This window comes from Stenella coeruleoalba, assembly GCF_951394435.1.
Source record: "Stenella coeruleoalba genome assembly, chromosome: 6".
Taxonomy (NCBI): Eukaryota; Metazoa; Chordata; class Mammalia; order Artiodactyla; family Delphinidae; genus Stenella; species Stenella coeruleoalba.
Window position 1 is genome coordinate 107,353,250 of NC_137151.1, and position 12,414 is coordinate 107,365,663.

The following is a 12,414-nucleotide window of genomic DNA, read 5'->3' on the forward strand; positions in this document are numbered from 1 at the left end:
TTGACTTCCCAGCAATACCAAACCACTAGCAGTTCCCACCACACCCCAAGCCTTTGCCTCTACCTCCATGCCTTTGTCTGTGCCATTCCAGTGGCTTGGAAAGCCCTTTGCAGCCCAACCCAATTCTTTTTTTTTTTTTTGTGGTACGCGGGCCTCTCACTGTTGTGGCCTCTCCCGTTGTGGAGCACAGGCTCCGGACGCGCAGGCTCAGCGGCCATGGCTCACGGGCCCAGCCGCTCCGCGGCATGTGGGATCTTCCCAGACCGGGGCACGAACCCGCGTCCCCTGCATCGGCAGGCGGACTCGCAACCACTGAGCCACCAGGGAAGCCCTTTTTTTTTTTTAACCCTATTCTTATCTGTCTCTAGACTCAGTTCCTGAGCCTCAACACCTCCATGAAGTCCTTCCCCTGATAAGTGGGTGCCTACCCCATTGCCCTCACCCGTCATCCCACAAAGCCTGCTTGCCTGCTCTGTTCGTGTGGCAGAACTTTGAGGACAAGAACTGCATGGGTCTAGTCTATTTTTATATCCCTAATCAATGCATGATAACTGAATGAATAAGTGAAGGGATGCCTCTTATTTCTCCAGTTAGAAGGCAACTGTTGCGGCCCAGGCCTGCCCTTTCCCAATGAAAGGTGAGTCCGTGATATGGAACAGAGCTCTCGGGTGTGTAACTCCAAGCTTCGTGAGGCTGGAGGGTTCCTGCTCAGCATTTTTCTAGAGATAATGCTTGGCTGGTGACTCATTTCACCCTGTTCTTTCTCCAGGATTTCACATTACAGTGGCGTCTGTTTTCCATCACAGGTGCCGTGACCATATGACCTGGAATGTCTGAGGTCAAACATTCTGTCTTTGTCCTAATATATGCACCTATACTCTGAGACCTCAGATCCCAATTAGAGGTTGAAGTGTCATGGGCGCCCTGCCCTCAGCTCTTGACCCCCTGCCTGTTCACATGTTAGGAAAGGGAGGTTTGCACCGATCAGATGAGAAGACGATTAGGAGGGTGGGGTGCAGGGAATGGTCGTTCATTCAGCAGACTGTGTTGGACCAGGCCCTGGCTAGGTTCCGGGCACACGGTGGTGAGTGCAACGATCAGTCCTGTGTGCAAGGAGCTTACAGTCCAGTGTGGGGACAGACAGTCATCAGATACTTGTCGGACTCAAGTGTGAAGCTGTAATGCTGGGAAGCACCACAGAGAGGTCCAGGGTACTCAGGGAGTCTGTAAGGAGGGGTTTGACCAGGGGGAGCAGGTCTTCCACGAGGCTGAGGTGACTGAGGAGACAGTTGAAGGAGTTGCTGGCTGGTAAAAAGGGAAGGGCCTGGAAGCACCGGTTAGAGAGGGAGGGTCCTCAGTGGGCAGTGAGGCAGGAGATGGGTGGAGACCCCATGTAGGGCCTTGACGGCCTGTCTAGCTCCGGACGTGCAGGCTCAGCGGCCATGGCTCACGGGCCCAGCCTCTCCGCGGCATGTGGGATCTTCCCGGACCGGGGCATGAACCCGCGTCCCCTGCATCGGCAGGCGGACTCCCAACCACTGCGCCACCAGGGAAGCCCCCAGGAGACCACTTTTTGAGCAGGGATTTGAGTTGCTCGTATTGTGTTTGGAACAGAATCCCCTCTGGCTGCAGTGTAGAGAGCAGACTGGAGCTGAGTCAAGCTTTCTTAAAAAGAAGGCCGTAAGGAGAAATCCCCTACTGTGTCTGCCAGTAACTCCTGTGCTCCCTCCCCAGGTGAGCTCTGCCAGGGCAGGAAGAGTGGTCTGCTTTGTTCACTGGTTTATCCCAAACAACGAAGACCGTGCCTGGTACATAGCGGGTGCTCCCAAATTCCTGCATGTCTCCAAACTTTGCAAGTGCTTTAGGGCAGGATAAAGTCAATCTCAGATCCCTGGGTGGCTAAGAAAGACATCTTGACTCATTTGACCAACTTGTCCTGGAGCCTAGCATGGGTTCAGGCCAAGGATTCAAAGGATCCCATTGTCTCAAAGGGAAGAAAGAAGAATGATCAAGGCAATGGCTAAGGCAGGATAATAGGGCCAGCTGTCTTCAGTACACATGATGAGTTTATCAAAAATGGCTCTTTGGGAGGTTCCTTGATCAAGGTCAACAAATCTCATCTGGTACCTGCTTTCTGCAAGCTGTATGACCTCGCACAGATCACTTTAACCTCTCAGAGTCTCACTTTACTTATGTGAAAAGTGGGGATGATAAGAACAGCTTTGTGCGGTTGTTGTGAGAATTAAATAAGATAATTAAATGAGATTATTTTTGTAAGTCACTTTGCTAAGAGACTGGTATAGAACAGACCACCCAGCTATGCCTCCCCTCCCCTCCCCCTCCCCCTGCCCCCCTCCTTTCTCCTCCCTCCTACTGCTGTTGTTATTACTATTATTAGCTAGCCAGCCTTCCTCATGTCTCTCCAGAAAACCATTAACCATGGTTAATCAATCCCTGCTTCTACTCTCTTATAATTATATAGAGTTGTCCACCTGAGAAACAGTTCAATTGTAACTTTGCACAGCCTCATGCCTTTTGCTCTGGGGCTTTGTTTGAAACCATGCTTGCCTTCTGTGTCCCCAGTGGCTTAATATGTGTAGCGTGTCTGTCCTAATCAGATGTCATCCGGGCCTTCCGTGGCATCTCATGTGTAGCTACGCGAGACAACGGCTGCCCACCCAGCCCTCGGGGGTGCTCTTCCCTCCAGGCCACTTCAAAGGAAATTTTGCATACCCCTCACAGCCTATATTTTAAGTCAAATCCTTTGAAATAAGCTCTCCAGTCTGGGTGGAAAATCTCACCAGGCATTTTTATATGAAGTGAAAACAGAAAATCTCATTTTGATAGAAAAGACCAGTCCGGGACCTCATAATCTAGTGGAGAAAGTCGGGGTCGGCCTGACCCCAGCCCCTCTTCCATGTCCTGGCCAAGGCAGTTTGGGACCCACTGCTGTTGAAATGTACCCTCGCCTCCCACTGTGGCCCAGAAGGGACTGGAATCTAATGGGATGGTGACAGAGTCATAAACAACTGCACTGCTACAGGACACTGTGCTTATCTCTGCAAATATTGACTCTGGAGGATCAAACAAGTGGCCAAAAAAACAATAATATTTTCCGCCAGAGAGAAGGTCCTGTTCCAAATGGCTAGGACCAGGCAGGGTAGACAGGCCCCAGCAGATGGCACACCTGCAAGGTGAAGGTCTCCAGAGGGGGCTGCTCTGGCGGGTGGAGCCTTCAGAATCGTTACAGCCAGCAGGGGAGGAGGGAGGGGGCTCAGGTGCACACAGGTGGCCTTGAAGGTTACCAGGCATCCCGTGTTCTGGATCAAAGTTTTCACGGTCAGGGGATTGTTCCGAGAAGCAAGACACCCACAGTTAAGACCCCACTCAGGTTCAGCAGACATTCGGTTGGACCTGTTCTTTGGACCAGACATCCTGCCAGGGGCCGTCATGAGTGATTCCACTCGATCCTTACAGAAGCCCCGCGAGCTAGGTGTGCTTGCTCCATTTTGCAGATGAGGAAACTGAGGCTTCAAGCGGTTTGGTGACTTGGAGTCATCAGGTGTGTGACAGGGCAGAACTGGCACTGGGACCCTATAGAACTGCCTCTAAAGTAGGTGTGCTTGTCCTGGTTGTTTCAAGCTATGAAGTCCTTGGTGTTACAACTCAAATGCCCCTTTATACACTGAGGGTCCAGAGACCAGAATTCTGGGCCCAAAGCAGGAACTGAGGTCATTTGGCTGAGTCTCCGGGTCGTTTACTATTTGGTAAAGATGTGGATGGAAATAACTATTGATTTTTCATTCTGGCTCTTGGGCAGGAGCCACAGTTTGGATAGTATTGGCAACATGCCCAATGCCACACTGCAGCTCCGGGGTGTGTGTGTGTTTGTGTGTGTAATGGTGGTAGGGGAGTAACTGTGACTCTAAACCTTCCCTTCTGCCCAAATCCCAGACTACCATACCTTAGAGTCCCACGGCCACTGATAATCATTACAATAGAGCAGCGTCCCCGGGGCCTCTTTTCTTTTCTTTTCTTAAAAATTTATTTATTTATTCTTGGCTGCATTGGGTCTTCGTTGCTGAGCGTGGACTTTCTCTACATGCGGCGAGCGGGGGCTACTCTTCCTTGAGGTGCGCGGGCTTCTCATTGCAGTGGCTTCTCTTGTTGCAGAGCACGGCCTCTAGGCACGCGGGCTTCAGTAGTTGTGGCACGTGGGCTCAGTTGTTGTGGCTCGCGGGCTCCAGAGTGCAGGCTCGGTAGTTGTGGCGCACGGGCTTAGCTGCTCCGTGGCATGTGGGATCTTCACGGACCAGGGCTCGAACCCGTGTCCCCTGCATTGGCAGGCGGATTCTTAACCACTGCACCACCAGGGAAGTCCCGGGGCCTCTTTTCTATAGAAGGAAAGGGCTGGGTCATAAAAAGAGACCTCTTGCTGGGGGTGGACGTGGGGCTGAAAATGGTATTAATGAAGATAACGAGGATGGGGTAAAGAGGCAGGGAATGCAGAAAGAGACCAATGCCAAGACAAGCTACAGGGTAGCAGAGAGGAACAACAGCAGAGGAGATAGAAATAGTTGCGCTCTGACAGTTGCATAGAGGAGAGAGAAACACTACAGAAAGTGAGGAAGACAAGTTTCCTTGGAGGCAGCAGCCAGAAAGATTTCCTCCCAGGTGCACTCGAGAGGCTGTGGGTGAGGGAGTGCGTGGGGGGTTGTGGAGGGGACTCAGCCACAGAGGGTGCTGAGCACTGGGAGACAGCACTGCTGCCTCTGATGGCCCTGATGTCCTGCCAACAACCACCAGCTCCCAGAAAAGTAGTTTCCAACACGCACCTGCTGTCCATAGCAGAAAGCCGAGGGGGATGTGGAGTTGAGACGTTGGGGGAGGGAAAAAGGCTTCCACCCTCACAACCAAGGAGCCAGAGCTCTGATTTCTAACACCACCTCCAGGAAGCCCTCCCAGCCCACTGTTTAGGCTGTGGGGCTCACCACGAGCCATCCAGAGGCTCATCGTCCCCTTGCTTCACATTCGCGGCTCAACAGATTCTAATCAGGGTTATAATTCTCAATAGGCTCTTTTATTTGTGTTTTTCGTGTGGGAGTGTATTATTTCTTTTAATAGCCTGTACATTTCTCTACTATTTCTGTTGTGTATCCTTCACAGGATCTGGTGCAGGGCTCCTGTTCTTCTGAGTTTGTACAGCACTCTCTATCTTCTTTTAGCAACTTATACTTTAAAAAATTCCCATGTTTATTAAATTTTGGGACATTCTCCTGCCTGTGGCTTCTATTGAAAATTCCCTTCCTACTCGATAGCTTTTTATACTGCCCACTGTCCTTCGTGAGGTATTGACGCCCTCGTGAAGGCAGAGTAAGGCATTTTCATTCCCATTTTGTAGAGGAGGGAACTGAACCTCAGAGACTTGCCTAAAATACTTAACCTGGCCCAAAGGTTAAAATACCTTCTACATTTTGTACCAACGTATGGTACACAACCTGGTTTTAGGTGTATGTTGAGGAACATATTTTAAGTTCTGTGTTTTGTTTTCATGTGTAAAGGAAAAGTAGCATATGAAACCTGTGTTTTCAGAAATATTATTACTTGCAGTATTTTATTTACGTAAAAGTAAGTGAGTTGATTTAAAGATAAATATTAAAGACATAATAATCGGGGTTGTTCAAAGATGGGGCAAAAATGAGAAGCAGGTTCCCAAAGGACTGATGTTTGGGAAACACTGTTTAGTCTCAGTTTTGTCCGCAGTGGTCCTGTCAGTGGGGTTTTACTGCCTGTCCACAGCCAGGACGAGGAGATAGGAGTGCCAGGTGAAGGGACCAGTGCTTGGGGAGTGAAACCGCGGATCGGTCCAATGACCCTGAATGAGGAGGAGCTCCGTTTCTTCAGGCTGCAGTTCTTCCATTTACGCAAAGAGGACTCGCTGAGGCTGCCCACATGTCGGCATGTAGAGAGGATGGGATGATCTCCGTCTACTGTGGGCAAAGCCAGATAGAAGGGGTGTGTAGTGGGAGGAGAGGGCTGTCCAGGAATCAGAGAAGGCCAGCCTCTGCCCTCACAGAGCTCTCAGTGTCATGGGGAGATGGAGGAGACAGATGCAAGACACAAAAACACAGATCTTAGGATAGCTGGGACAGAGCTCCACTCCTGAACGGTGGTGTTCGGCGCAATGGATGGGGTCAGATGGGATTGGCCTTGCCTTCAGGAAGGTGCTCTACCAGGAGTGAAGCGAGAATCATATTAGCAAGAATCATATTAGAAGAGAGTCTTTGTCCCCCAGGAAACTTTCCGCATCCTCATGCTGGCCTGTATAGAGTCTCTGAATTGAGGGTCCTCCTCTTCCCCTGGAGAGTGATTCTTTGCTACCTCCAACCCCCTCAACGGCTTAGTTTCCCGACTGCCTGATTTCATCATTTCCTCCCCTACTCAAATCTCCCTCCCTTCCCCCTCAACCTCAGCTGAGCAGTGGCCCTCTCACCAGCCGGCTTCTGATTGGAGGGAGAGGCTGTGCTTTAATTACAGAGCAAAGGAGAAACCAGGTCCGTACAGTCCTCTACGGGCGGGAAGGTGGAGGGCGGGCAGAAGGGCACGTTCGAACCCATGTGTCACCACCACCCGGCAGCAATTTTGTAAGAGCCCAAACGTGCCCACAGCAACTTCATGCTTTCCCTCACTCCCCGCGGAGGCAACAGATTTCCTGGAAAGGGGAGTTAGGGCAACGAAGTGTGTGCGACAGTGTGAGAAGCTGGAGAGGACTGGGGGGCGGGGTGAGCTCTGTGTGCTCAGCTGGACACACAGATCCCTTAGCCCGCATTGCAACACGCCTTTGCGGTGGACTTGGGTTTCAGCTGTAGGAGGGGCTCAGTTTGTGTGTGTGTGATGATGGGGACGGCTGGTGCCCTTGGGGAGCAGAAGGCAAGCTGAGCCTGAGCCTCTGAGCCTGCAATTCCCCATGGCCAGGGCCTTGGAAAAGCTGGCTGGGTCCCTCCCGTCCTTTATTTGTTTAGCTCTGCCTGGTTCTCAGTGGCCCCAAGGGGGTGAGGGTGGGGGTAATGGGAAGATGAGATAATTGTGAGGCCCTGAGCAAGTCTGCTCAGACAGGATTGTGTGACTGCGATCCACTGAGCGAGCGAGGGAGAGAGACCCCCGGGAAGAGTCGGGGAGGGAGAGGAAAAGCAAGTCCAACAATACTAAAAGTAAACGTGAAGACTCAAAGCCAAGAATCTGTTCGCATTGAGAGGGGCCAAAGGAGGCAAGGGTGAGCAATCTTTCTCCCAGCGGAGGGCCAGAGAGTAGGGGCGGCAGGGATTTGCTGGGAGGAGAGGGGAGGCCTGCAGACAGATTTAGGATTAAGAAGTCTGCTGTGTTTCAGGAGCTCCCCCATCGGAATAAGATGGGCTGTTGTTTGCCAGGGCCTGAAAGGTTTATTTAACGATTCCAGATAGAGTATCGCCAAACAGATGTATTCTTGTTCCTCGAAAGAAAAGCTGCAGCCCATAGGAGGGGGGCAGGCCCATCTAAGAGAGGCAGCAGCCCCGCTCAAATTTTTCACAGATGCTGCACCCTGCTTGAAACCTTTTCAGGGAAGCCAGTTCTCTCTCGATCGGGTCTGTGGCATCTGCCTTGCCTCCTGGTGCCGCCTGTCCCGCCTGCCTCCTCCAAGAAGTCTCGGGGAGTGCCCTGTCCGGCTCTGAGGCTTGTCCTAGATGACTGTGGGGGGGGTGTGGGGGGGGGAGGGCGGGTCTGCCGGGGCCTGACCAGGTGCCGGACTGAGATTGTCTTCTGGTGATGCTGGGGACTCAGACACCTCACTGTGGGATTCTGGGAAGGAGTGGGGACCACTGGAGAGGGGACTTTCCAGCAGGCATCCTGCTCCTCCCATGTAGGCACGTTCCAATGGGCGGTCAGTTGGAGGCAGACTGGGAAGTAATACTCTAGGGTCTGTATTATCTCCTGGTCCTGCCAGCCTTTGAAAGCCTGTTCTCTAGAATCAAGGAGGCCCTAGTGCAGGGGTCAGCAACTTGTAGACCTCAGGCCCATTCTGGCTTCCATCTGTTCTTGTAAATAAAATGTAACTGGAACATAGCACAGCCATACTTGTTTGTTTGAATGTCATCCTTGGCTGCTTTGGGGATGGGATGGCAGAGTTGAGTAGTTGTGACAGAGACCATATGAAGCCCGCCACGCCTAAAATATTTACCGAGGGGTTTTGTTGTTGTTGTTGGGTTTTTTTCTTACTAAAACAGTTTCCTGAACACTGATTTGAAGGCTGAGGGGTGCTCTGCTCAACACTCTTCCTTCATATGCAATGGGGCTCAAGGTCCCGAACCCATCAGGGATTTCCACAACACCTTGACCTCAACGACCTCCCCAAAAAGGAGGAAAATATTGTGAATGGTTTAATGGGTAGCACCTCTCCCTTAGGCCTGGCGCTCTGCTGTGCTCTTTGTAAAGCTGTGAGCCTGGGACAGAGTGGCAACCCAGTGGAAGGAAAGACATTGATTCATTTTATCCCTATCAGCCTGTCTCTGGAGAGCAGAAGTGCCCCTCACTCCCCAGGGAATGACCGAGAGTCTGAGAAGCAGAGGATACTGGAGTAAGAGCCTGGCTTACGTACAGATGTTCTCATCAGTGAGAAGGGGCGGAGGCTGTCCATCATGCTTTCCAGAGGGGGCCGGAACGACATCTTCTGTCCCACATGCCGCTTCTCACCCTCCTTGAAGAAGGGCTGGCCCCGTGACTGTTTGACCAGTAGAAGGCGGGGGAAGTAATACTGTGGGACTGCTGGATGTTACGATGCCTCGCAACTTCCATCTGGCCTCTTGAAACACGTGCCCTTGGGACCCTCCCCCTTGAAACTGAGCCACTCTGAGTTTGCTCTGAGAAGCCCAGACCATGTGGAGAAGACATAGGAAGGGTGTTGACCATCCGGCTCAACTACTGTCCAGGACGGTGAGTAACGCTGTTGGATGCCCAGCTCAGTCAGGCAGACCCAAGTCCCAGACCCTGTCTACTACATCCACATGGAAGAGCCCATGTGACAATGACCCAGCTGAGCCCGGCCAATCCACAGAACCATGGCTGATCATACACATAGTTGTTTTAAGACTTAAGCTTTGGGATGGTTCGTTCCACAGTGAGAGGTAACCAGTCCAGGACAAAGGCATCATGGGCCATGAGGGGCAGAGGGGGCAACTGGGGCCACACACCTTGAAGTCAGAAGCTGATTTTCAATTGAGTTCTGGTTTCTTGACTCCCCTGGGGTTGTGGGGAGGTAAGGGTTTGACATCTGGCTCTATTATATACTCTTTGGGTGAACATACATAGGTCACAACCTCTCTGGGCTTCCTATGACATTTATGAGAATGAAATGAAGTAACACCTGGGAAAGTATTTGCACAGATTTACTGCTCTTCGTTTTGTTTTTTTCTTCTTCTTGTCATTGCACGTCATCACCTGTTGCTTTGGCCATGCAGATCTGCTGGGCCTCCTTCTTACAAGAGGGAGAAGGTTCTGGATCTATGCCTTCTTCCAGGTCTCTAAGGCATCTATGCTCTGATGTCTTCTTCTCTTTCTTCCTTGTTTTTCTCCAGTGCACTTCCTGGAAGCTCTGTGCCTCTGGTTAACCCCTCCCACCTCACTATACACCGGGGAACCGCCCCCCACCCCTTCCCGTTAAGCCCGGTGAATTCCTCCCCCTGCAGCCATCTTCCCAGCTGTGTTAGTGGAAGGGACTTGGCACTTTTCTGACCTCATACTGGGGAACTCTCAGCCTCGTGAGCGGCAGGTAATAATAGTAGCACAACTATCTGTTGTCAAGGGCTGCATGAGAGGCAGAGTGCTAAGGACTTCACCTTGATTATTTCATTCACTCCTTGCAGCAGTTCTCTGCAACAGGTACAATTATTATCACCTCCTTATTAGAGATGAGGAAACTGAGGCTCAGAGAGGGGAAGTAACTTGCCCCAAATGACGGAGCCAGGGAGGGGAGGAATTGGACACGAATGCAGACAGCCTGGCTGCAGAGCCCTTTCTCTGAATTCCTCCACCAGCCTCCAATGCTCATGTTCTCATCTGATTCTTTTCCTTTGTGTCCTCTCCATTCGGTCACTTTAGAGTCATCCAACCTGATACAGTAACTTCTAAAGGACAGGGCTACACAGAAGCCTAAGCGAGCATCTGGGGAGAGGGATTTGGTAAAGACATTCTGAAGACAAAGATGATGATGGTGATCCGATCAAGTTGTTGCCCTGGTACCTGAGGCTCATCTGGGAAATCATCATAAAGCATGCAGCCTTGGCCTCTTAGAGCACATTCTTCAGTTTTCATATTGCTTGGTCGAGTTTCCAGCCATTGGATCAAAAAAGCCAGAGGTCCTCTTGCCTGTTTAGTTTGTTTCAGGCCGTACCAGAGAGGAGGTGGCTGACGCTGTTCTGAGGCAACTCCCAGGGGTATGGATAGAGGGTAGAGGACACTTCCTCTGCTCAAGGAGTACTCCTACCTTTTCTCTCTTCCCTTCCTGCTGAAACAGCAGCTAAAACTAAAACCTCCCTAATAAAAAAAAGTGGCAACCCATGCACGCAAGATGATTTTAGGTGCTACTCAAGATGTTTAATTATGATACATGGGCATGACATTACATCACATTATATGACACAATTCCTTTTGAAAATTCCTCCTATTCTATCATTAAAAAGATGCTCAGCTTCTTTAGTCATCAGGGGACTCCAGAATAAAACCACAATCAGATACAACTATGTACCGCCAGAACGGGTACATTGAGATATGACGGAAAATGCCAAGTGTTGGTGAGGATGGGGAGCAAGTGGAGCCCTCATAAACCGTTTTTTTTTTAAATAAAAAAATTTATTTATTTATTTATTTATTTTTTGGGTGCATTGGGTCTTCGTTGCCGTGCGCGGGCTTTCTCTAGTTGCGGCAAGTGGGGGCTACTCTTCACTGTGGTGCGTGGGCTTCTCATTGCGGTGGCTTCTCTTGTTGTGGAGCACAGGCTCTAGGCGTGTGGGCTTCACTAGTTGTGGCTCGTTGGCTTCAGTAGTTGTGGCATGCGGGATTCAGTACTTGTGGCTCGCGGGCTTCATAGTTGTGGCATGTGGGCTTCAGTAGTTGTGGCTCGTGGGCTTCAGTAGTTGTGGCATGCGGACTTCAGTAGTTGTGGCTCGCGGGCTTCAGTAGCTGTGACTTGTGGGCTTCAGTAGTTGCGGCACGTGGGCTTCAGTAGTTGTGGCATGTGGGCTTCAGTAGTTGTGGCTCGCGGGCTCTGGAGCGCACAAGGAAGTCCCCTCATAGACTGTTGTTAGGAGTATAGGTTCATACATTTATTTGGCACAACTTTCTGGCTAGACCTACTAAAGCTGAGCACTGGGATACTCCATGATCCAGAAATTCCACGTCTAGGTAGGGACGCCACAGAACTGTGTGCCCACACTCAGTAAATGACATGTTCTGGGAGACTAGAAGCAGCTGTGTTCATAGGAGTCAAAAAGCGGAAACTAGCCAAATGGCCATCACCAGTAGAATGGAGAAATAAACTGTGGTGTAGTCATACCGTGGCACACTCCTCAACAGGAGAAGGCATGAACAACTACATGCAAGACCATGGACAAATTTCACGAGCCTGATGTTGAGCGAAAGAAGCCAGAGACAAAAAGACTACGTATTGTATGTTTTCATTCATGGGAAATGCAAAAACGGGCAAAATTCATCCATGCTAGTAGAAGTAAGGATAATGGTGACCCTTGGCGGGGAGGTAGCCAGAAGGGAGTCTTCTGAGTTCTGTTAATGCTCTCTTTCTTCATCTGGTTACAGGGGTTGGCCAATCTGTGAACGTTCCTCAAATTTATGATATGTGTACTTTTTTGCATCTATGTTACATTTCCATGAAATGTTTTAAAAATACTCTTCTCCATCTCCTGATGACTTAATGGAGAAAAATTTCAGCTTGGGTCTGACTTGCAGTTAATACTTCTCTGGCTCGGGCCTTCCCTGGTGGCACAGTGGTTAAGAATCCACCTGTCAATGCAGGGGACACAGGTTTGAGCCCTGGTCTGGGAAGATCCCACGTGCCGCAGAGGAACTAAGCCCGTGTGCCACAACTACTGAGCCTACGTGCCACAACTACGGAGGCCCGCGTGCCTAGAGCCCATGCTCTGCAGCAAAGAGAGGCCACTGCAATGAGAAGCCCGTGCTCGCTGCAACTTGTGAAAGCCCACGCGCAGCAGTGAAGACCCAATGCAGACAAAAATTAAAAAAAAAACAACAACAAAACTTCTCTGGCTCATCTTTTGTTAACCAGAAGAGTATATCAGCTTCAGAGGCTGCAGTAAGCAACAGTATCCAACTTGAACTGAATAACGTTTCTTTCTTTTTTTTTAAAAA